Source organism: Silurus aristotelis (genome assembly GCF_946808225.1).
Source record: "Silurus aristotelis genome assembly, chromosome: 1".
Lineage (NCBI taxonomy): Eukaryota > Metazoa > Chordata > Actinopteri > Siluriformes > Siluridae > Silurus > Silurus aristotelis.
In genome coordinates, this window is record NC_139574.1 from 39,882,312 (window position 1) to 39,909,560 (window position 27,249).

Consider the following 27,249-nt stretch of genomic DNA (forward strand, 5'->3'; position numbering starts at 1 on the left):
TAAATCTGTAAAAAATACCAGGACTTAAAGGTAAATAAAACCTGTGTTCCACACTCTTTATTGTTCTTTTACCAGGTCGTAAGTGTTTCACCTGCTGCAAGTGTTCCACCTGCTTTACTCCACTCCTACTGCTGTAGCGCCCCCTACCTCCACCCCCATCATTAAACAGCCCTTTATATGTCATCATCATCATCATCATCATTATGTTTAAGTTTATAATATACAATATGTGTCTTTACAGCCTGGTAGTCAAAGTCCATCTCCTTTAGCCAGTGATTCATCTGCATCCAGTCCTTCATCTGCATCAGGTCCTTCATCTGCATCCGGTCCTTCATCCGCATCCGGTCCTGCTGTTTCTTCCAGTTCTGCTCCTTTAATCATTTCTTGCTGGCGTTTTGAGCGACTCATTTTACTGTTTATTTTTGTGGATTTACTACTATTATAATCTATAGTTATTTATGATTAGGTTGTTGTTTTAAACCCAATTAGGGACTTTTATCATTGTACTTGATTATATCTATTGTTAAATAACCTTTATTAATATATACATAGTTTTGTAATATTTGTATTTTGTGTGTTTGCATCTATTATAATTTATCATTTGACATTTTTGTAGCATTTTCAGTAATTAAAAATAAAATGTTTTATCGTTCATAAAACAGTGACTCGTGAATTATTCTGTGAACCTGCTGAACCCATTATTATCTTAATAATAATAATAATAATGATTTATTATTATTATTGTGTAGAATATAAATAAACAAATACAAAAGTCCTATATAATAAACTTGTGTTAAAAATGTTAAAGGTTAAATAAGTACATTAAGAAAATAAATATACATCCATTTTATGCCCCTTTATTGGGAAAAATTAGTCAAATCATACAGATATTAATTAACATGAGTTACAAGTGATGTATTTTCATTCACATAATCAGTAGTTTTGTGCACTATTGGGGGATTTATATACATCGATCTGCCAAAAACCATAACAAATGTCCATCGTCTATCCATTTCCTTTCTCTTTTTCCTCTATTCCCTTCTTCCCCTTCTTTTCCCCTCTTCCCACCCCTTAACAGACTATTGATCCCCAGCTTCACACAGCTCACATCCTCAACTCTCAGTCTCACACTGCCCTCTAGCGGCACTATCAGGACGTGCTTTATGCTCCATTCTGTACTAATGTGACTTCTGTTTGTGTTTTAATGCAGTGATTCTCAATCTTTTTCTGCCATTTACCACTTCAGAGGGATGGGTTTAAAAACCCACCTGTCCTCCGTCACCTCAAAAAAGGATAATGAAATTCTTCAAGTTAAAAAATGTCTAATTTATTGAACTATCCAATTCTAAATGAACATCAAGTAGCATCAAAAACAAAAATAGAGAAAATAAAGGTGTAGTTGTGTTATCTCTTGGACTTTCTGTCACTTTGCAGTCTGTGCAAAATAGAGCAAAATCATTTCATAAATCTTTTCAAAACGGGGTTGTAGACTTGATACTGTCACTCTCAAGTCATGTTCAATATTGAGCTGAGATCTGTATTTAGTTTTCAGTGTAGCAACATCTGAAAAGTCTCAGAGATGAGATGTGGCAAAAGGAGCAGGATAAAACAGTTATATTTTCTTTAAGGCTGAATTTTTGGTTTAAGCTCCTACCAGAGTGCTGCGTACAGAATCTTCATAAAAATTCTAGTATCTCCTTGACAACCGCCAAACAAACAAACAAACAGCAGCAAGAAGCAGCAGCGATTAGCAGCATCTAAGAACATTTACAACTTCTATTAAACATTTCTTCATATAGGTACCTGGTAAGTCTTCTAAATAATTATGTGAATAAAGGACCCGGAGTGTGGGTGAATGTGGGGTTTATATCTGCGGTGTGATGAGTGAGTGAATATGCCTCAGGTGTTCTCAATGAAGCCAGATGCGAGGAGCTCCATGTGGGCGGGGCAGATGAGAGAAGGAGCAGGGCGTTCCCCGAAGCACCAAAGGGGGCGTGGCAGGGGGATTCCTGACAATTTAGTAGAAGACTTGAAAAGTAAAAAGTAATTATTTAGCGACATTAGCATGGGTAACTAGCCGGCTAGCTAAGATTAGCTTTTATACTTTAGCTTTTTATATTAATCCATTAAATTGACCTAATAATTAGTATAAAATCTATTAAGACAATTAAGTAGCTTAATTTAACCTATTTAGCCCATATTTTAATCAAACTCATGTAACCTGTTTACTCCAAGTATAATTAACATAATATACTAATAAATAGAGTAGAATAGGGTCAGACTGGGACTACAATTTTAATAATCCTTGCAGCCGTGGCATGTTTTATCTGTTGTGGAATTCCTTGCCATTGTTTAGACAATACGTACAGCTCCCAGTGTATAAAATTACAGGTGAAGTGTCTTCTACAGAAAACATCTCCACAGATATGGATCAAAACATCTATGTGAATGTGGATGGAGGGATTATGGCCCTAGTCAATGAGAAAAAATTACTGTAACAAACGTTTCCTTATAACTAAAATCACTAAACCCTTTCTACGCTTCAATTCTGATCCTTTGATAATATCGTATATAAATCATGTTGTTGTTGTGTGTATTTTATGCTGTTTGCAGGAACATGGCAGCTGGTGAACATAGGAGGCGTCTGCATCAACGCGTGTGTGCGTACATCGAAGCATGTGCTGAGGGGTATCGCTTCAACTTTAACAACTTCAGAGCTCCCTGCAATGCTTGTTTTGGCTTTCGTTATTGCAATATTTGCCTGTGGTGCATGGATCGGCAAATCTGTCCTTTAGGTCAATGGGGCCATCGTAAATCCCGTGAATGGTTCAGGTTTCCTCCAGATAAGGACGAATTCGTTTGGGAAACTGATGAGGACCCGTTCAGACCAGTGATCGACATTCTGCACCATGCTGACATATTCTCCCCAGATGGAATGTGGCTAGATTCCATCCAGAACTCTGTCTATGATCTTCCTGCAGGACTTCAGCTGATCACCCGTATCTTTCATGTGCGTAGGGTTATTACCCTTGCCCAATCGTTTGTAGCTCCTGCACGCTCGCTGGGTGCTCTGAGAACTCACAGTTTTCTCTTCACGGAATTTGTCATGCAAAGCACCTTTGTAACGTACTACACCATCACCTTCTGTGGATTTTTTCTATGGACAACTGAACCAGCGAAACATCGTGATTGGAATTGTCGTCCTGTCCTTTGTGGCAGATTTCAAAACAACAGAAAAGACTCAATGATATTATCATCGAGACACGGTCGTCGTGCGAGGGCTCAGTTTCCGTTGTGGTCTGCACTGCAGTCTCACAGTTCTATATCTACTCCCCTGCCGCACTGGATCAGACGGAGTCTGATTTGCAGCCGGCGCCCAAACATGCTTTTTTTCCCGATGCCAACAAAAAGCAAAAAACGGCTCTGTCATATTTGATCAAACATGTCAAAGTAATACACCATTTAAATCTGTAAATGGTCTACTTTCGTTTGTGTATGCTCACTATATAATTAAAACGTTGTATTATTTTTTTAAATGAATAAAATAATCAGGGTGCGCCGTCTGTCGCCTTTGTCTGCGTGATCTTTGTTTAGAAACACGTCATTAAAAAGCGCTGAAACTCGGCCAATATCTGACAGACGGAAATAAAATATATATCTTTAGACAGCTTAAAGTATGTAGTCGGTAAAATAAAAAAAACAGATGTTTCCAATGAATATAAATCATGTGAAACCAAGTAGAAGCACAGACTTTCCACCTAAGGTCATTATCTGATAATGAGCTGCGACCGGATACGCCCCCCGGACAGTGGCATAAAACAATGCGATTCTACTGAGATTATTACACATTCAGCTGCGTTTGATAGATGACACGCTACACCGGTGAGGAAGCTCTTCAGATGGTTTTGGACAGTGATGAAGAATTTACCTTTTCATCCGAAGAAGATTGCGATTCCGACGAGGAGCGTTTGCATTTTGAAGAGCGAATCGACGCATTCGAGGACTTTCCAGCAAGTTGCTACGATGAGTAAGTTATTAGGTCTTACATTCTGATCATATAAAACTAATATTGTTTGTAGACATCTCTGCCTAGCTTCTGTCAGCATTGCCTTTTAATGTTACAACAAATATCCGCCAATATCTGCTCATTTGTAACATTAACTGTTTGTAATTGTATGCTCTAAATATTGTTGACGTTATATAAAGTTATATTTTAGCCTCAGTTCAGTTTTGGTTAGTCTCACTTATCATCCTGAAAGGCTGTTATGTATTGTTAGCTAGCAGAGATGTTCGGGAATGCTGAGGTGTAAATGCTAGCTAAATTACTGCCTTATGAATGTAACATTTTTTCCATGATTTGCTCAGCTGTAAATGGTGATAGTGTAAATGTCTGAGATGGATTATGGTCTATGGCCCATCAACAAACATTTATTTGTCCTATTGCCCATCAACAAATAGGCCTATAGGCTATACAATGCATGCTAACAAATATATATTGTTTAAGTGTATTTATCATCCTAAAATATATTGTTTGATTATTTTTAGGAATGTGGCTGCATCACCCTTCCCTTCACTGGAAACTCACACCAGGCCACGCAGGCGTCACTCCATTTTGAGTTCGACCGAGAATCATCCTGAGTAAGTACATATTTTATATGTTCTTAAATTATATTTAGTTTGAATCATTATTGCATTGTTTGTATGTGTGTGTGTGTGTGTGTGTGTGTATGTGTATGTGTGTGTGTGTGTGTGTGTGTGTGTGTGTGTGTATGTGTGTGTGTGTGTGTGTGTGTGTGTGTGTGTGTGTGTGTGTGTTTCATAAACAGATGTGATCAGGCACCTGCTCCAAATAGGGCAAAGGCAGCACACAGACAGTCCACCATGTCATGGAAGGATCAGACAGATAATGACTGCTCCAATAATACACAGCACAGCACAAAACAATGTGGTACCGAAAGATTTTTCTACACTTCTTGGACATCGCTGCCACCAACAGTTTCATTGTGCATAAAGAACTGTATGGTAACGTGTCCCATAAAGAAATTTATGGAACAACTTATTGCTGAGCTTTGTAGCGTCACACAGAAAGTAGTGCCAAAACGGACCAACTCTGATCATGTACCAGTTCGAGGATCTGAACTGTCCTCTGATGTCAGAAATGTTGCCACTGCTGCCCGCAAGAGCTGTGTACATTGCAAAACATTGCATGGTAAGCACCACAAAACACCATGGAAATGCCTGGCATGCGATGTTCACCTGTGTCTTCAGTTGAACAGGAACTGCTTTCAAGAGTGGCACAGGGATTTTTTATGCAATTTTTTACTTACATTTTTTTAACTGTAGTTTTATGTGTTAATGTTATTGTTGCACTCTTTTTTTTTTCTTCAAAAACCACACATAAGCCTTATTTTGTCAAAAATACAAACACACACATATAAGTTGTTTACATATTATGATAGCCCAGTTTGTGCTGAATACAGTGTAATAAGTCTTTTGTCAATAATATATTTTAAAGCAACTAAAAAGAACCAAATGTAAGAGCATGTCAAAATCTCTCAAGGGGCCCAAAACACCCTCAGACTCCAGAGGGTTAAGCCACTTTGCACTGGACTGCATCAACTTTCATTTGCTTTTATTTTGTATGTTTTCACATTTGTTAGTTACTTGTACAATCACGACTGAGGATGACCTTGGTGTTGACTTGAAGCAACCACTGATGATGTTCTATAATTCCGAGTATTTTATAGAATAAAAAGCATTAAAAACAAGAATATAATCTAATTAAATGTTAATTAATAATACTTGAAGAATATTTAAAATACGAATAACAAATGAGGAAAAAAGCAATACAGCTTCTGTGGCGGCCGGTGGCAGAAAAAAAACGTGGCGGAGGCACGAAAAATACATCGTATTGAAATACATTAGATGGAATGTCGTGCTAAATGACACAAAAAACAAAGAGGGAAATTCGTGTCCATGAACACGAGTCAATAGATTACATTTCTTGACTATATCATGAAATGCTATGACACTGGGTTGCACCTTAATAATAACATCCAAAATAACAGGCATTATGACACTCAGGGGCATGACACCTATAGCATGAGATTTAATAGAATCATATTATATCCAAAGAATGTCTTTGTGAAAAAGTTTAATATATATTCAATTAAATTCATTATTTGTATAGCGCTTTTACCAATGAACGTTGTCTCAAAGCAGCTTTACACAGATAATGTGATTAAAAGTGAATATGTTCTTTATGAGTAAGTTTGTCCCTGATGAGCGAGCCGGCGGCGACTGTGGCAAGGAAAAACTCCCCGAGATGGCATAAGGAAGAAACCTTGAGAGGAACCAGACTCAAGAGGGAACCCATCCTCATCTGGGTTACACCAAATGTCCATTTGTAGCAGGTATACAATGTTGTGGGGTACAGTGATGATGATCAGAAGCGAACTGTATACCTGAGTCAGTGTAGGAGACTGTTTACATTAACTACAGTCCAATCCATCTTTAAAGCTCCCGTTCTTACTCCGGAATTTCATGGAATCACCCAAGGCGTTGATGAGAAACCATCCTAAGCTGCACAGAATGGCCTCCAAATGAAGAGAACACCATCCAGAGGCAGGCCTGGACGTAGTGGGAAGATCCCCGGAGGGGAGAGGGGCAGGAACATGGGTCACTGGAGCCTCAGGAGCATGTTTAACGAGAGAGAGAGAGAGAGAGAGAGAGAGAGAGAGAGAGAGAGAGAGAGAGAGAGAGAGAGAATGAGAAGATGGTGACAGGAAGAGAAGTATATGGATTATTAAGTGTCCTTATTGTTGTATGAAAGTTAATATCACTGTGCAGTTTGGACTCCGGCAAGACTCGCTATGGCAGCATAACTAAAAGGGAGAACCAGAAGGTAACACCAACATAAGGGATCTCTGGGATAAGAGACGACCCACCACACCACTGTCAACAAACCTAAGTGAACTTGTGAATGTGAGAGGACGACAGCATACAAATATCCCAGTTCACCAAACACTCTATATCCATGATCCCTCCAGATCTGAGCCTTTACCTAAGAAAAAAATCTACTGATTAAAGGCTTTACTAAATAAATATTTTTTCAACCTCGACTTGAACACTGAGACTGTGTCTGACTCCCGAACCCTGATAGGAAGGCTGTTCCATAACTGTGGGGCTTTATAAAAGAAAGATCTGCCCCCTGCTGTAATCTTCATTTTTTTGAGGAACCAACATATAGCATGCAGCTTTTGACCTTTTGATCTTGCAATTAGAAATATTCAACCCCCTCACCGCAATAGACAATACAGTGATGATAAAAGATAATGAAAATAAATGGAAAAAAAAACTCGGGAAATAACAAACAATATTTATTGATACATATTTGAGTTATTTTGACAACAGAAGTTGACTTAACTTTGAAGTTCAAATGAAAATTGTGAGTCTTGTAACATATGAGCATGTGCAGTATTATTTAACCCCCAGCTTCAGTACCTTGTCTAGCGCAATTTAGTTTTTATAACTTCTAACAAGCGTTTTCGGTAAGTGCTGACAAGCTTCTTACACCTCTCGATCTTCACGTGCAAAAGCCTCTAACTCAGTGATGTTTGACGGCTTCCGTGCTGCAACTGCCTTCTTCAAATCCCACTAAAGATTTTCAATTGGATTTGAATCTGGTGACTGAGAAGGCCACTCCAGGACACTCCAGCATCTTTCCCCCAACCAAGCTTTGGTTGATTTGGAGGTGTGCTTGGGATCATTGTCTTGCTGGAAGATCCAATTATCACCAAGGTTTCATTTGTCAACAGAAGGCATCACGTTCTTCTTCAAAATGACCTGGTATTTCTGGGAATCCATGATGCCAGGTACATAATCAAGATTGCCAGTTACTGCCGCAGAAAAACAGCCCCACATCATTATTGACCCACCTCCGTGCTTGACCGTGGGGATGGTATTCTTCTGGTCATAAGCCTGACCTTTTGCACGCCAGACATACCGCTGGTCCATATGTCCAAAATGTTCCAGTTTGGTTTCCTCAGTCCATAGAACTGTCTCCCAGAACTCTGTAGTTTTATCCAAATTCCTCCTGGCATATTCTAGTCGACTCCTGATGTTCCTTGAGGTCAAGAGTGAAGTAGTGAAGTGCGTCTTGGGGTCCGACCATGAAGTCCTTGATTATTCAGTGCACGTCTTATAGTTGCCACTGAAGCACTTGTACCAGCCTTCATCATGTCATCCTGTAGCTGTCTTGCAGTCACACGGGGGGTTTTCTTAGCTGTCCTGACTAAGTTGCTAAGGACTCTTGATGAAATTGTGAGCTTTCCTCCACGGCCAGGCAGGTTTGCAGCTGTTCCATAGCTTTTAAACTTCCTTATAATGCTCCCAATGGTGTCTCTTGGAATGTTAAATCTTTTGGAAATCTTCTTATACCCAAGGCCATTCAGATGTGATGAAATAATCTCCTCTCTCAGCTTTTGTGGAAGCTCCTTTGTCTTTCCCATGATTGCAACTCACCTTGAACACCTTCATGGTCGGGGTTTATATATGCATCACAGCTGAAGCTATATATATAAAGCTCAAATACCACTGACTGACTCACTTACTCATCACGAAATCTCAAAAACCACTGAACGGATTGCAATGAAATTTGGAACATACCTTCCTCTTGGGTCTTAGGTGCTCACTAAGAAAGGGTTTTAAAAAATTCGGCCTGTATCGCGACTAACTCGCGAAAAACGCGATTTCTCACGCATTGTAAATTCTTCGAAATAACATTACGGATCCTAATGAAACTAAGTACATTGTTTCTTATTAGATGATAGATGCACGATAAAAATTATTTTCAAAGTAGTTTGCCCTGTATCGGTACTACAAAGGGGTAGTACGTTATTTGTTGACGTTACGTTCTGATCTCTGATCATCCAGTCCTGCTCAGTGCTTACTGCTTATTGCCATATTGCTTAGCGTTCTGCCTTCCGTAGCGAAGCACGGGTACTTTCAGCTAGTCACTGATATTCTTGTACTTTATTATATGTAGGACATGTCCAGCTTGATCTCCTCTTTTTCTTTCTCTGGTTTTTTTTCTCTAGTGCTGAAGTCATATTGCTGAACAGCTGTACAGCTTCCTCCAGTCACTCTCGGGTTTCCATTCTCATTTCTCTTCCCTCACCTAAGAATCTTTGTTTCCTCAGAGATTTTCTGCGACTCTTTGGGTTTGTAGAGGTGCAGCTTTCTGTTTCTGCTGTTTCTCATAGTCAGAACCCAAAGTGCCCTCAGCTGAGCTACATGTTTCTCCAATTGCTCTTGGTTTCTCAGAATGATCTTTTTGATGAAATATTTTTATGGAGAGCAAAATATTTTAAGTTATTTAAAGTTTAATTTTATTTATTCTGGAATAATATTCCTGTCTGTTTTTTTTAATATTTATGTTAAAAAAAACATTGTTTTAGTGTGTTTAATAAATGTTTATCCTGTTCGGCCCGCAACCTAAAGTGTGCTTTGAGTTTTGGCCCCCTGTGCAATTGAGTTTGACACCCCTCACATGGATAAATGTCAATAATTATTAATTAATCTTATATTTCCAGGATTCAGTAAAAATTTGTGAGTAATATATAAACCTCATTCATGTTTACAACCTGCATTGTTCCACTGGGAGTTGAACCCAATACCTTATGTGTGTGTAAAGCAGATGTGATGACCACTACCCTATGGATCCACACAATCACCTGCACAGCATAAATATGCAGAAATAACGATTCAGGCAAAATGTTTCCAGATTACAACTTTCCAACTTTAAGAAACTTGTTCCCAATGTACCCTCAGCTTTCTGTTCTCGGTTGACAGGATTTCAAATTTTTTTCAAACACTGTAGTACATGAATAATTCATTAATATGAGGATGATTAATCATCATCAATGATCCTCATAGAGTGGCTAAGAGGAGCTACTCTAAAAAGCTGGAAAATCAGTTTTCAGCCAACGACCCTGCTTTAGTGAAGAAAGACCTGAGAGACATGGTGCAGTCATAAAAACCTGGAGCTTAACACGCTCAAAACAGTGGAGATGATTGTTGATTTTAGGTGAAACCTCCCTGCTCTCCCCTCACTCACCATCATGAACAGCACTATGGCAGCAGTGGAGTCATCCAGGTTCCTGGGCACCACCATCTCTCAGGGCATGTAGTGGGATCTATTGCTAAACATTAACACCTGAGAACAATGGGAAATCAGTTGGCACAACGCTGACAAGGTATATATATATATATATATATATATATATATATATATATACCTTGTCAGCGTTGTGCCAACTGATTTCCCATTGTTCTCAGGTGTTAATGTTTAGCAATAGATCCCACTACATGCCCTGAGAGATGGTATATATAATATATATATAATATTAAAAAAGAAACAGAAAATAAACAGACGTTTTGTTTCATTTAAATTTGTACTTTTTGTGTAAATAATGAAAATGGACATGAATAAAGAACTTTTCAGAACCTGGACAATCAACTAAAATAATATAAAAAAAAAACAGCCACTTAGATATAAACTGTAATAGACAACAGATACACTGTACAGATCTCAAATGTATTTTATTTCTTTTTAGAGAAAGTTTTAGAAATAAAATGCTATAAAATGAATCTATAAAATGATATATAAAGAGTGTTTTTGCTTGATCTGGCGACAGAGGAAGACGATTTACTTGAAGCATTAGATGATGGCTGGGGGACGGGACGTCTGATTTTTTGCAGCCATGATTTCAGTCTTAAAAGCGACTTTGGAATTGCTGGATACCAGATCTTGAGTGTCATAGACCATTGAGAGCTGCACCTCCCCCGGCATATCTGCACACACAATCCATCATCAGATTAGGACTTGCTGAAGCACTTTCCTGTAGATAGAGAAATAAATATCAGAGAATAAAGATAAAACATGGTTCTACATCACCTCCATTCTGCATGAACGTACAGCTAGTAAACTCGCCTACAATACTGATGTCCTCTAACACTTTTTGCTTCAACTATGAAGAAAAGAACTGATTACTTGTTGATTTAGTTCATGAATGTATAAGGAATTTGTTCCACTAGATTACACTGATGCTTGGAAATTAAAAGTAGATTAAGAAGGCAGTAAAATACATGAAAAGTCCTGGTTCGGCTCGGCATAAAGAGCCGTCACGGGACAAAACACTTGGCCATGCTGTCACCATCATCATAATCAGTTTGGGGGCATCAAGAAAGGCTGCAGGAAAAAAAAATGTTACCACAGAAAACTCTGTGGTTTTCTAAGTGTGCCATTACTGCCACCTAGCGGATAATTTACAAATACACTCATCATGACAGGTAGGTTCACACCTGTATTGTATTGTATTGTATTGTATTGTATTGTATTGTATTGTATTGTATTGTATTGTATTGTAGTGTATTGTATAAAAAAACACTGAAACAAATAGAAGACAGTAAAAGAAAAAGGGGAAAAAGAAAATTACTGTAAATTGGTTTTCATAGAACATGTAGGAATTTGAAGCAGAAGTCAGAACAAAATAAACACAGGTAGGGACGGGACAGAACTCACTCTTTCTAGTGTGTCAAAACAGATCCAGACCTGGATATTTGCTCAATGAGGAGAGTTCGAGACCCCCAGCATCAGCAGCAGGCACAGCGAGGTCAACAGACAAGCAACAGCCCCGTCACTTGGAGACTCACCGCAGACGTCACCGCCGCTGTACGCTGATGCACCATGTTTGTATTCAGATCTAACAGCATTTGCAAACTTCTTTTCCTTCTTGCAGTGAAGAATCACTTACACTCTGTTTGCTCTCTAATCAGACTGACGACATAAATGAGGTTGGAATGAACACAGAAGTGCAGTCGAAGTAGATTCTAAGTAAAACTCACCAACATGCATGAGGTTGTTCACCATTCATGGTGAGATGTTCAGCTCTGCATAGATCACTTTCTAAATGTGTGAGAGATCAGTGGAAAGATTTTGGGTCCTGGATAAAAAAATGTAAGGAAACAACACGCTGGGAACCGAACCTCAGACCCCACTGTAATGTAGAACACAGACACACTGTATGACATTAAATCAGTTCACATTTATTAACAACATCCCGACTTCCCAAGCCATGGCATAATGACACCAGACTCTTTCTCCAAATAATTATAGAGGATCCTCACATACACAAAGCTTCTGTGTCTAAACTGCAATTTCTTGGGGCATCTGATATCAGAACAATGTAAAACTTAAAAAAATAAAAAAATAAAAACAGAGTCAGGTAAAATATCCCTGTGCCCAAGACCAAGGAACAGCTCATGTATTTCCTAGGAATGTGGTTGCAGGAATTTTCAAGACTGGAAACTTCCTATATGAATTATCAGGAATATTTCGGTATTAACAGGAATTAATTGAAATACAGTTGGAACTAACAGAATTGAAGGTATCCTATAACAGGGAACTTAAATGTAGTTAAAAAATAACTTGCTTGATAATCAACCAGATTGAATGCAGTTTCAGTTGAATTTCTACCTGCACATTCATCAATCACATGCACACAGCACACTTACTGCAGGGCTCCTGAGGCCGTACCCCTACATGCACTGTGTTTTCTTCATGTAAACAATGAGTCACGCCTCAAAAAAGGGTAAAAATCACTGCCTTATGGGTAATAAAAGACCAATAATCAGGATCTCAGGTCTACATTCCTTACTATTGAAGTAAACAGTACCAATACAGAACAGTTCATCAGACAGGAACACACACTGATTAGTCCCATCAGCCACAGATCTGCTTCTCACCGCTCGTTTCCCCCCGGCTCCACCCTCCATTCACCAACCGCCGCTCGTGCACGCACCCGCTGCTCCATCCAGCAGTAGTGTTCAGGTGTTGTGAGGTGAATCCAGTGTTAACCCTGTCAGAATGACTGCTGAAAGATCATCCACTTTCTTGTGCCAATCCATGTGATTAATTATAAAGTACAGATGTTTAAGTGAATCAGGTTCTGCCCCACATTAACTGTCAGCTATATTGCTTTCAGAGCTCAAAATAAACAAAGCACTAAAGCTGCAAGAAAATACCTCAACTTCAGTTTCTGTCAAATTCCTTTTCTTTAAGGACATCAAACATCACTGACTTTACTAAAGTGGATTTCAAGAAAAAAAATACCATCATTGAATGCTCTCTGTGATGAAGAGACATTAGACATGATTGAAATTCAAAATCTTTATTTATTTAATAGTATTTATTGTGTCTCGCTGTAATAAAAGTGTTCAGACTCTCTGTTTCTCTTGTCGACTTCTTCTTTTTCTATTTCTCCTTTTCTTTTGAAGGTTTTTTTGTCTCAGCTGAGCAACAATTTCCTCCCATCGCTCTCGGACCCTCATATAATGTTCTGTTTTATTCTCTGAAGTCTTCTTTTCTTCCTCACAGAGATTCTGGGTATCCTGGAGCCCCCTGTTGGTCTGAAGCTGTAAGTTGTTCCTCTCTTCTATGTCATGTTTAGTTTTCTCTCTTTCGTCCTCTTGTTTTTCTTTAAAATTCAACGTGGGCTCAAACTGAGCAACACGTTCCTCCAGTCGCTCTTTGTCTCTGATCAAATGAACGCCTTTCTGCTCTGCACTATTTTTTTCTTTCTCACAGTGATTCTGAGTATCCTGGAGCTCCATGGTGGTCTGTTGCAAAGTGACCTCAAGCTGAGCAACATGTTCCTCTATATTCTTTTTCTTTCTCGTCCAGCTCTCTCTCACACATTCTACAGTTTTCTCCAGTTCCTCATGGATTTTCAGGCAAGACTGTAGCTTCATGGTGGTCTGATCCAAACAAAACTCAACCTGAGCAACATGTTCCTCCAGTTGTTTTTGTTCTCTCGTCCAGCTCTCTCTCTCACATTCTACAGTATTCTCCAGTTCCTCATGGATTTTCAGGGAAGACTGGAGCTCCATGGTGGTCTGTTCCAAAGTGACCTCAAGCTGAGCAACATGTTCCTCCACTTTCGTTTGCTCTTTCATCCAGCTCTCTCTCTCACAGTCTACAGTTTTCTCCAGTTCCTCATTGATTTCCAGAGAAGACTGGAGCTCCATGGTCGTCTGTTTCAAAGTGACCTCAAGCTGAGCAACATGTTCCTCCACTTTCTTTTGTTCTCTCGTCCAGCTCTCTCTCTCACAGTCTACAGTTTTCTCCAGTTCCACATGGATTTCCAGGGAAGACTGGAGCTTCTTGGTGGTCTGATCCAAAATAAATTCAAGCTGAGCAACACGTTCCTCCAGTTGTTGTTGTTCTCTCGTCCAGCTCTGGCTTCTCTCAGTTATATCCTTTTCCTGCTGCTTTCGCTCAGAAGCCAAAGTAGCCTCCAGCTTTTGCACCGTCTGTAGCAGAATGGCTTTCTCTTCTTTCTCTTCTGTTAACTTCTCTATCATTAGAAGAGAAAATGCATCCAAGTCTTTCTCTACTTTCTCCATGTGTTCCAGCTTCTCCTTCATTTCAGCAATCTGCTTAGTTTTCTTTGATCTTTTGGTTTGAAAAAACTTTCTCAACCTTCTGAAGAGCTCCATGTTTATGCCTCTTTACTCACAAGCAAAAACCTCGGAAATGAGAGAAACAGAGACGCGTTCCCAATTATAGACGTTGCCTTACTGTGACGTCACAGGGAGATGCCCCGCCCTCCGTCTGTGACGTAACCCGGTCTCTCTTAACCGCACTATGCGCATGCGCACATTACAGAATTAAAGAGCGGATAAAATATCATGTCTTCACAGCTTTTCTGTTGTTCCTGAGAGAAGAGCGATATTACAGTCATTAATAAGATAAAAACGGCTGTAAACTGTGTATAAAGCGAGTGAATCCGAGTTGAGAACCGGAAGTTGACCGGAGTGACTCAATGAATGTTGCAGAATCATAAATGACCAGTAGGTGGCAGTGTGATGTGTATTATAGCTCACTGTCACAGCAGGTAATTAGAAGTAGTGGCGCTCTAATGACGTCATTAATAGCGAGGACAGGACACACAGCAGTTTGGGATTCTTTTATTGACTTTATTGATGAATTGATTTGGAGTATGATTGTGTTTCTGATCAAAGTAAGTTCATGTGTATGGAGTAAAAACAACCTGTACATTTCTCACTTCCAGACAGTATTATGAGATGTTCATCTGCTGGAAGTTCATGTTTAATGCTGCATGTTTTATAGGATTTATGAGCTGGAAGAAATGTCCAAACACCTCAATTTAACACTGAGTGATTTTTGTAGTTTGGTAGACTAAAATTAAATACAATAAAAAAGTTATTAACTGAAACTAATCTGAAATAAAACTTTAAAATATAAAGAATCAAAATAAAAACCATCAGTACATTTAAAATTATAACAATATATAACAAGAATAATAATATTATTAGTTAAATGCAGTGCAGTATTACAGCCGAAATATTTTAATTTTAACTAACTTTAAATACACATTTATAAAACCCAGCCATTAGGGGGGCACAAGCCAGTGCACTCTTAGTGCCGGTCCCAAGCCCGGGTAAATGGGGAGGGTTGCGTTAGGAAGGGCATCCAGCGTAAAACATGTGCCAAATCAAATATGCGGATCACAAATGAGAATTTCATACCGGATCGGTCGAGGCCCGGGTTAACAACGACCGCCACAGGTATCGTTAGCCGACAGGGTACCGGTGGAAATTGGGCTACTGTTGGCCGAAGGAGGAGAAGGAGAGGAGGAAGACGTCTACAGAGACGGCAGGAAAAGGAGCAGTGTAGGAGAGTAGAGTTTCGGGTTGGTACTTTAAATGTTGGTACTATGACGGGTAAAGGGAGAGAGATAGCTGATATGATGGAGAGGAGAAAGGTAGATGTGTTGTGTGTTCAGGAGACCAAGTGGAAAGGGAGTAAGGCCAGGAACATTGGAGGTGGGTTTAAACTGTTTTATCATGGTGTGGATGGGAAGAGAAATGGTGTAGGGGTGATTCTGAAGGAAGAGTACAGTAAGAGTGTAGTGGAGGTGAAGAGAGTTTCTGATAGGGTGATGATCGTGAAGGTGGAAGTTGAAGGGATGATGATAAATGTCATCAGTGCCTATGCTCCACAAGTTGGCTGTGAGATGGAGGAGAAGGAAAGATTCTGGAGTGAATTAGATGAAGTGGTAGATGGTGTACCTAGGAAAGAACGATTGGTGATTGGGGCAGACTTTAATGGGCATGTAGGTGAAGAGAACAGAGGTGATGAGGAGGTGATGGGTAGGTATGGTTTTAAGGAGAGGAATGTGGAAGGGCAGATGGTGGTAGATTTTGCTAAAAGGATGGAAATGGCAGTGGTGAACACGTATTTTAAGAAGAAGGAGGATCATAGGGTGACGTATAAGAGTGGAGGAAGGTGCACACAGGTGGATTATCTTCTGTGTAGGAGATGCAACCTGAAGGAGATTGGAGACTGTAAGGTGTTGGCGGGGGACTGTGTAGCTAGACAGCATCGGATGGTGGTCTGTAGGATGGTTTTGGAGGCGAAGAAGAAGAGGAGGAAAGTAAGGTTTGAAAGAAGAATAAGATGGTGGAAACTGAAGGAGGAGGAGTGTAGTGTGAGGTTCAGGGAAGAGGTCAGACAGGGGCTTGGTGGTGGTGAAGAGGTGCCGGATGATTGGGCAACTACTGCAGGAGTGATGAGGGAGGCAGCTAGAAAAGTACTTGGTGTGACATCTGGAAATAGAAAGCAAGACAAGGAGACGTGGTGGTGGAATGAGGAAGTGCAGGAGAGCATTAGGGGAAAGAGATTGGCAAAACAGAAGTGGGATCGACAGAGTGATGAGAAAAGTAGGCAGGAGTACAAGGAGATGCGGCAGCAGGTTAAAAGGGATGTGGCGAAAGCCAAGGAAAAGGCATATGAGGAACTGTATAAGAGGTTGGACACTAAGGAAGGAGAAAAGGATTTATACCGATTGGCCAAGCAGAGGGACCGAGCTGGGAAGGATGTACTGCAAGTTAGAGCAATAAAGGATGGAGAGGGAAATGTGTTGACTAGTGAGGAGAGTGTGTTGAGAAGATGGAGGGAGTATTTTGAGCAGCTGATGAATGAGGAAAATCAGAGAGAGAGAAGGTTGGAGGATGTGGAGTTGGTGAAGCAGGATGTAGATAGGATTAGTAAGGAGGAAGTGAGAGCAGCGATTAAGAGGATGAAGAATGGAAAGTCGGTTGGACCAGATGACATACCGGTAGAAGCGTGGAGATGTTTAGGAGAGATGGCAGTGGAGTTTTTAACCAGATTGTTTAACAGGATTCTGGAAGGGGAGAGGATGCCTGAGGAATGGAGAAGGAGTGTGCTGGTACCGATCTTTAAGCATAAGGGAGATGTGCAGACCTGCAGTAACTACAGGGGAATTAAGTTGATCAGTCACACCATGAAGTTATGGGAAAGAGTACTGGAAGCCAGGCTGAGAGAAGAGGTGACCATCTGTGAGCAACAGTATGGTTTCATGCCGAGGAAGAGCACCACAGATGCCTTATTTGCTTTGAGGATGTTGATGGAGAAGTATAGAGAAGGACAGAAGGAGCTGCATTGTGTATTTGTGGATTTAGAGAAAGCGTACGACAGGGTGCCGAGAGAGGAGTTGTGGTATTGTATGAGGAAGTCAGGTGTGTCAGAGAAGTATTTGAGGGTGGTGCAGGACATGTATGAGGACAGTGTGACGGCAGTAAAGTGTGCAGTAGGTACGACAGACTGGTTCAGGGTGAAGGTTGGACTACATCAAGGATCGGCCCTGAGCCCTTTCCTGTTTGCAGTGGTAATGGACAGGTTGACGGACGAGGTCAGACAGGAGTCTCCCTGGACTATGATGTTTGCAGATGATATTGTGATTTGTGGTGAGAGTAGAGAGCAGGTTGAGAAGAGCCTGGAGAGGTGGAGATATGCGCTGGAGAGAAGGGGAATGAAAGTCAGTAGGAGTAAGACAGAGTACATGTGTGTGAATGAGAGGGAGGGCAGTGGAGTGATGCGGTTGCAGGGTGAAGAGGTGAAGAAGGTGGAGGAGTTCAGGTACCTGGGGTCAACAGTGCAAAGTAATGGAGAGTGTGTTAGGGAAGTAAAGAAAAGAGTGCAGGCAGGGTGGAGTGGGTGGAGAAGAGTGACAGGAGTGATTTGTGATAGAAGAGTATCTGCAAGAATGAAAGGGAAAGTTTATAGGACTGTGGTGAGACCTGCGATGTTGTATGGATTAGAGACAGTGGCATTGAGTAAAAGACAGGAGGTGGAGCTGGAGGTAGCAGAGCTGAAGATGTTGAGGTTTTCGTTGGGAGTGACGAGGATGGACAAGATTAGAAATGAGTTTATTAGAGGGACAGCACATGTAGGATGTTGTGGTGACAAGGTGAGGGAGGCGAGATTGAGATGGTTTGGACATGTGCAGAGAAGGGACATGAATTATATTGGTAGAAAAATGCTGAAGATGGAGCCACCAGGTAGGAGGAAAAGAGGAAGGCCAAGGAGGAGGTTCATGGATGTGGTGAGGGAAGACATGCAGGTAGTTGGTGTAAAAGAGGCAGATATAGAGGACAGGGTGGTATGGAGACGGATGATCCGCTGTGGCGACCCCTAATGGGAGCAGCCGAAAGAAGAAGAAGAAGAAGAAATACACATTTATAAATATTAAGGATTTTACTGTGTAATAGATTAAAAACTAAACAGACACTTATATTAAATACCAACATAAAGTCATAATTTACTGCAATGAAATTGAAAACATCAAAATACAACAAAAATAAATAAAAATGACTATTAATATGTTTAAAACTAGAATAAATCTGGTTCAGACAGTTAAATACAGTGCAGTATTACAGCCTTATTTCATGTTCATTTTATAAAAGCAGTTTGTGATTATAATAATTATATATATATATATATATATATATATATATATATATATATATATATATATATATATATATATATATATATATATATATACAGTGAGGAAAATAAGTATTTGAACACCCTGCTATTTTGCAAGTTCTCCCACTTAGAAATCATGGAGGGGTCTGAAATTGTCATCGTAGGTGCATGTCCACTGTGAGAGACATAATATAAAAAAAACATCCAGAAATCACAATATATGATTTTTTAACTATTTATTTGTATGATACAGCTGCAAATAAGTATTTGAACACCTGAGAAAGTCAATGTTAATATTTGGTACAGGAGCCTTTGTTTGCAATTACAGCGGTCAAACGTTTCCTGTAGTTTTTCACCAGGTTTGCACACACTGCAGGAGGGATTTTGGCCCACTCCTCCACACAGATCTTCTCTAGATCAGTCAGGTTTCCGGCCTGTCGCTGAGAAACACGGAGTTTGAGCTCTCTCCAAAGATTCTCTATTGGGTTTAGGTCTGGAGACTGGCTAGGCCACACCAGAACCTTGATATGCTTCTTACAGAGCCACTCCTTGGTTATCCTGGCTGTGTGCTTCGGGTCATTGTCATGTTGGAAGACCCAGCCTTGACCCATCTTCAATGCTCTAACTGAGGGAAGGAGGTTGCTCCCCTAAATCTTGCAATACATGGCCCCGGTCATCCTCTCCTTGATACAGTGCAGTCGCCCTGTCCCATGTGCAGAAAAACACCCCCAAAGCATGATACTACCACCTCCATGCTTCACAGTAGGGATGGTGTTCTTGGGATGGTACTCATCATTCTTCTTCCTCCAAACATGTTTAGTGGAATTATGACCCAAAAGTTCTATTTTGGTCTCATCTGACCACATGACTTTCTCCCATGACTCCTCTGGATCATCCAAATGGTCATTGGCAAACTTAAGACGTGCCTGGACATGTGCTGGTTTAAGCAGGGGAACCTTCCGTGCCATGCATGATTTCAAACCATGACGTCTTAGTGTATTACCAACAGTAACCTTGAAAACGGTGGTCCAGAAAATAGAAACATACACAAGAATGTTATTAACTACTTGCACGATCCATGTGGAACAAAGTTCAAAATTCTTGTGCATATAATAATAATAAATATTGTGAATGTAAACAAACATTTAGCAGTAGTTTGAAAAAAAAATTGCTTTTTTACAAAAAATTGCTGTGTTTATTGTGTGTGTGTGTGTGTGTGTGTGTGTGTGTGTGTGTGTGTGTGTGTGTGTTTGTGTGTGTGTGTGTGTGTGTGTGTGTGTGTATCAGGTCAGTCTCTGAGCATAAGCACTGAATCACTTGGAATTTACTCGGTCAATAATAAAAACTCTTTGCTATAGTTGTGAGGTGAAAAAAATCCAATGTTATTTAAACTTTTTTTTAAATAACAAGTTACAGTTCAGTGGTCAGGGTCATACAGAGGTTTTCCAAGACGGGTTCCACTCAGAAAAGACCTCACAAGGGTCCATCAAAGAAGTCGAGTCCTCGTGCTGTGCGTCAGGTGCAGAAGCTGCTTCAGAAAACAGACACACGAGTGCTGCAGCATCGCTTTAATCACTTCTTATTTCAAGAAATCTTACCAAGTGTAATTATTTTACTGCACTGGCAAATCATTTGACTTGTTTCTAGTCTGAAGAGTTTCTTCTTAAATCATGCTTTTATTTCTTTATTTCGACGGGTATTTTTTGCAGTGGACGCGTCATAAAGTGTGTTGTGTGTTTTTATCCCTGACCACCGAGCAACATAGAGTGAATAAAAATCTATTAATATTCTTCATTCATACAATTCATACAAGATGATTCATACAAATCAATACAATTCATTTTAGAATTGTATTAATAGTGTAAAGAGTAAAGTTTGAAGTCATCGAGGATGTAACATGACTTTAAAAAAGAGCTGGAATAAATAGAGTGAGAACAGCAGCCACTGCACAGACTCCAGATCACACACTCTCATACAGTATTTGAAAAGCACTTGTATTCCTCTCAGCCGAGAACAGAAAGCTGAGGGAACATTGGGAACAAGTTTCCCAAACTGTATAGTTGCAATCTGGAAAACATTTTGCCTGAATCATTATTTCTGCTCATTTATGCTGTGCAGATGATTGTGTGGATCCATAGGGTAGTGGTCGTCACATCTGCTTTACACACAGAAGGTCCTTCCAGTGGAACCATGCAGGTTGCAAGCATGAGTGAGGTTTATATATTACTCACAAATTGTTACTCAATCCTGGAAATAAATAAACAGTTTTGCATGTTTCTGCATTGTGGTTAAAACAGAAATGGAGGAAAAGCATTCCAACATTAGAATCAGAGACTCAAGGGCATGGCTCCACTGGGGCTCGAACCCAGGACCTTCTGCGTGTAAAGCAGACGTGATGACCGCTACACTATGGAACCTGCTGCTGAGACGGTTGATGTCCAATGTGCATAAATAGAAACATATCTCTCAAAATCTAACTGTAAAAATATAAATTAAACTTAGAAAATTCACTGACTCAAATGTCACAATCATCTCCACTGTTTTGGGCATGAGCTTTATGAGAGTCTCCTCACTGTTCACATAAGGCTACATAACCCCTACAGAGGGGTTCCCTGCCTCGATCCTGTCCAAAATCACAGACAGAAACGTCTCCTCTAAGGACTAAATAAGACGAAAGAAAAGGATCATCCAATATCCAACTAAATCAAACATGTGTTCAAATCATGTATATAAACAAACATTAAGGAGTTAAGACTTGACTGTAGACCAGGTTTAGGAAAACTACTAGACTTTGTTTAAACCAAAACCTGGAGTAAACGTTTTTACACCACAAACCATATCTACTGTTCATTTTAACAACATCAGAGCACTGAATGAACTTTTACAAATGAGAAAACTCAAATCCACAGCTAAACAATAAAGTTGTTTGAATTTTGTGCACACTAAATAAAACAGAAGATAATAACTGACCTTGTTTACACAAAACACAGATGTGACCGATTTTCCCTCATCTGTCAGACCAGGAAGTTTACAACTCCCTTTAAGTAGTGCAGAAACCCAGTTAGTAGATAATAAATCATAACTGGCATCATGAAGAGTTTCCAATGCACAAGCGATGAGGGATTGTATTTTGTTGTGTTTGTGCTGTGCAGTATCGATTCGAGGTCTTTTAGCAGTCTTGGGTTGTGACGTGTCTGATGCAGTTCTCTTTTTGCTCTCGGGTTTGTCTGGGTGAAAGTGAGGGCAGAGATGTTCATGGCTTTATTTCCTGAGATGGGATTGTTGTGCCTCTGATTGGAGCTCTCCTGCTTGGAGGGCAGGATTCCTGGAACATGAATGGCATGCCTGGGAGGAGCTGATCAAAACTCAGTAATAGCAAAGGGAACTCGACCTGATGCTGAAGGCTTCTTCATGGGTCCTGCATGCATATAAAATAAATAAATAAATAATCGAACAAAGCTGCATGTTTTATCTCTGCATAATGAATATAGTCTACAATCTGATCATTTCTGTACATGTTAAAGGTGTGTTGTGTAAAATAATTTACTAAATGAAATGAAAGGTGCTCAGATCACACTAATGACATTATATGTTTATTTAATAAAACTGTATCATGCAGTAATAATGTGCTTGTATCGTCTTACACACTGAAGACATAAACATCAACACTATAGATACCTTTAAGTGCCAGAAGCTGGTTTTCAACACTTTCATTCCTGTGGAAAGGAAAAGTCTTTATGGTTATGAATAACAATATTTTTATGGTTATGTAGAGAATCCATCATGCAATACTCTGTGTACCGTGTTTCTATATAAATGATGTACTTGAATAAAGTACTGGGTTAAAAGTCACATGTATCATGTATGTATATTTAACATTTTATGAAGATATTATTAACATGTAGATTTCTACAAACATTTATCTGAGAATATTTCTGGTCCTTTTTTCCCTCACAGATGTAAAATTGACTCAGATTTTCCATCCACATGCAGATCACCAGGTCGCTGTCGTCATTCCGCACAAGAATATTTTCCTCATCCGTGCTTCATGCAAACTTTAATAAAACAACTTTTTTTTACTGTCCACTTTTTATTTTCTTTTTTATTTCTTGTAAACAAAGCTCAGTTAGCACAAGCTGGAAAGAGCTGCATTCCACTTCCTGTCAGGTGCGTCACAGTGCACGTCACGCGCTCTTTAACCTCTAAGAGCTTCTAAAGATGAATAAAACTAAGAACTCGCCCACACGGGGAATAAAAACCTTCCATGTATCGTTAAAATCCTGCACTCATTGGTTACATTTTCTATGGAACATGTTGTTTCCACACTGCTACTGGCTGAAAATGAAAGATTGGAAATGAAAGGTGGTGCAAAGCAAAACGTCACCACAAACACCTGCAGAGTTCAGTTGTATCACTGATAAGATTTTACCTGTCTTTGCCTTTTTTAGTGGTTACTCTCATTTGTTTATTAAAACTATATTCTACCAGCCATATTTATTTTTTTCCACCAAAATATCGTTCTTTATGCGAAACTTACTCTAAAACAGATACAAACAAAAGACCAAAAATGCTCTACGGTATGTTGTTCAGTGGAAATTTATCTTTCCAAATAAACAGGAATTTGCAGCAATTGTGCGTTTGGATGCGTTTGTGACTCGTTATTACAATTAGAGTGTAAGTAAGGTTTTTTTATGCATGTTGTTTGTGTGTACTGTTTACACAAATTTAGGAAATACATTCGTTATAAGTGTTCCAAAACAGTGATCTAAAATCGATGCTTGAGGTTTAAACCTTTAGAATGATATATAATTTATCATGATAACTTATACCCCTTTTCATTTAATCTATTGTTAAATTACTCCAGCAAACAGTGGTCACTTCAGGTGGCTGCTTTTGAACTGTAGGCTCCGCCTCCTCTGGTCAGGCTCTTGCTCTTGATTGGTCCTTTTTTCCCCAGGCCTCCATTACAATTACCAGGTGACTTCGCCTACATATAGTAGAGAGCTGAAGACAGAGCCAACACAAGGAGGGGGAGTAGAAGAAAACAGCACAGACACGTAACAGCAGCGTCCTGGTGCATGTTAAAAATAAAGTAACTCTGTTACTGTTACCGTACGGTGCGTTACCTGTTACTTTTTAAAAGAATGAATTTGGGCTGAAGTGTAGACTACAGTCTGACCTGTTTACAGCAGAGACGCATTGTAGGATTGGAGGATGAACCACTGTAAACACAAAGAAGATGCACTGTGGGCGTGTCTCCGTTTATTCAGGTCTGTGCGGCAGTAATGGCGAGTCGAGGCGAGAGCAAGACGAGTTTCTCAAAGTGGAAATACGCTCATTATTTCACTTTAGTTGAGCATAAAGACAAAAACTTTTTAGTCAAATGTAAGCTGTGTCTTTCTGATTTGAAGGTCGTATCTACTGTGATAGCAACACCTCGAGAAGCTCCATGCCTGAGGAGCTAGAAGCTAGAAGCTAACCTGGTGTTATATTCTACATCAGGGGTCACCAATGTGGTGCCCGCAGGCACCAGGTCGCCCACAAGGACCACATGAGTCGCCCGCGAGCCTTTTCTAAAAATAGCTGTTTCCTACCTTGTTAAATGATTGTTGATAATTATTGTGAGAAATCATTAACATGATCAGTGTCTTCACATAGATCAGGGGTGTCAAACTCAGTGTCAAATCTGGCCCGCGAGATGATTTTATAAAGATCTATTATTATTGGTATTAATGTCCCGGCAAAATGAAGCGCTGATAACACAAACTACAGATCCCATAATGCAGCGCTTTAGCTGTCTTACAGATCGTAGAGTACCTGGGAACATTTCAGCATCAATCAAGCTTCTGTTGATGTATTTAACCCTATTGTACAGTAATTGTGAAACCCCTCACATTGGCAAAGAGAAAAGTTGATTCTGAAAACAGAGCACTTTTATACCGATGGGATTCTGAGTAGATGTTTACTGACACTGGCGGTAAACACATGTGTCTTATTTTTGGAGCGAATGTGGCTGTAATTAAGGAATTTAATCTAAGATGGTACTACGAGACAAAACATCAGGAGAAGCTGAAAAACCTGAATGCAGAGCAGAAGATCCAGAAAGTAGAAAAGTTAAAGAAGAATCCCCCATTTCAGCAGATGTTTTTAACCAGAGAAAAATCACAAAGTGAAGCTGGTGTGAAAACAGAGGAGAAATCAGTCACATCAGACAGTTATTTACTGAGGGAGAGTTTCTGAAGAGCTGCATGATGAAGCGGTGAGACGTCTTGTGTTTGACAGGAGATATTTTATGAAGAGCAAAATATTTTAAGTTATTTAAAGTTTAAAATTATTTTTTATAAAATGGCATAAAAGCAAAGAAATCAGATTGTTTTGATTTGTTGTTATTTTAACGTTTACTTAAAAGCACAATTTTTATTGATTTGTTCAGGGTTTTTTCGCAGCATGTTCATATTTCTAACTTGTATACTTTTGACAGGAGATATTTTTATGGAGAGCTATTTATTTAAAGTTTAGGTTTATTTATTCTGGAATAATATTCCTGTCTGTTCTTATCCATATTTATGTTAAAAAAACATTGTTTTAGTGTGTTCAATAAATGTTTATCCTGTTCGGCATGCGACATAAAGTGTTCTTTGAGATTCGGCCCCCCTGTGAAATTGAATTTGACACCCTGATATAGATGAATATCATTAATTATTAATAATCACATATAATTAAAGGTAAATTGAGCAAATCTTTTATTTCAGAATTGTGTATCAAACTGGTAGCCCTTCACATTAGTCGGTACCCAAGAAGTAGCTTTTGGTGTCAAAAAGGTTGGTGACCCCTGTTCTACATTGTTGATAGTTTTCATACTTAAGCTGTAAAGGGGACAATTTTTAAGAGCTCAACACAACAGCTTTTATGATGCAGAAGCCACTTTAGTTTTTGATTGTGAATATATTATTCAGCTTGTTTTGTTATTTATTTCAGAAATGCTTGTGATATATTCAGTTACTTTTTGAATGAAGTAACGAGTAACTGTAACTAGTTACTATTTTTTAGTAACAAGCACAACACTGGTGATTAGTATAGTATATTTATTTCAAACTCATGTAACCTATTTACTACAAGTATAATAAAAATAATAAAAATAAATAGAGTAGAATAGGGTCTGACTAATGTTATGAGTGTGTAGGAGAAACAAAAACAAGGCAGACTTAAGCATGTTTATTGGGAAAGAAGAGTTTGTGGGCCATTTCTGATGCAGAAGACATGGGTGAGCAATCAGGATCAGACTCAGGGGAAGATATGGGAGGATAATAATAATGATCAGGTGAGAGAACGGGGGAAGTAGGAGAATAATCAGTGGGGGACCAACATGAAGGATAAGGAGGAGATGGTAGAGTTGATGCAGGAATGTGGGAGTCGTCATAGTCTTGATTGTTGGTCTGTGCCACCTGATGATAAACAGCAGGAAGGTCAAACGAAGTCTGTGTGCCCATATCACGTGTAAAAGTATTCTTCACGATGCGAGGAGGCAGACAGGGGTTCTCTGGAACAGCTGGAGTAGAGAGATGTTCAATAAATGGAGCAATCTCAGTGGTGAGAGAGAAGAGCTGAAATTGACGATATTGTCGGAGGAGAACGCTCCTAAAAGCTGTCCCAGAACGTCTGTGAGATGGAGCTGAATAAAAGAAACCAACAGAGATATGATGTAAAAGGGTGACATCACAATGACTAAATATAAAAATGTATATGTTCATTTAGGGACAAAAGTAACAAGATTATAAATCAGGGGTCACCAACCTTTTTGACACCGAGAGCTACTTCTTGAGTACCGACTAATGTGAAGGGCTACCAGTTTAAAACACACTTCTGAGATCAAAAATTTGCTCAATTTTCCTTTGATTATGTTATTATTAAAAATTAATGATATTTATCTATAGCAGGGTGTCAAACCCAATTGTACAGGGGGGCAAAACTCAAAGCACACTTTAGGTTACGGGCCGAACAGGATAAACATTTATTGAACACACTAAAACAATGCTTTTTGAACATAAATATGAATTAAAAACAGACAGGAATATTATTCCAGAATAAATAAAATTAAACGTTAAATAACTTAAAATATTTTGCTCTCCATAAAAATATATAATCAAAAAGATCATTCTGAGAAACCAAAAGCAATTAGAGAAACATGAAGCTCAGCTGAGGGCACTTTGGGTTCTGACTATGAGAAACAGCAGAAACAGAAAGCTGAACCTCTTCAAGCCCAAAGAGTCGCAGAAAATCTCTGAGGAAACAAAGATTCTTAGGTGAGGGAAGAGAAATGAGGATGGAAACCCGAGAGTGACAGGAGGAAGCTGTACAGCTGTTCAGCAATA

General features: G+C 39.4%; 1 protein-coding gene and 1 long non-coding RNA gene across 2 annotated transcripts in view; both read left to right on the plus strand.

The window, feature by feature from the left end:
• The window catches only part of LOC310724928 (uncharacterized protein), a 254,798-nt gene that overhangs the window by 26,033 nt on the left and 201,516 nt on the right, over positions 1–27,249 (plus strand). The gene's annotated exons all lie outside the window — the stretch shown is intronic.
• On the plus strand, positions 3,841–4,916 carry LOC310733042. Its single transcript, XR_014535614.1, has 3 exons — positions 3,841–4,027; positions 4,546–4,638; positions 4,827–4,916. It is a non-coding gene; the product is annotated as an uncharacterized lncRNA (long non-coding RNA).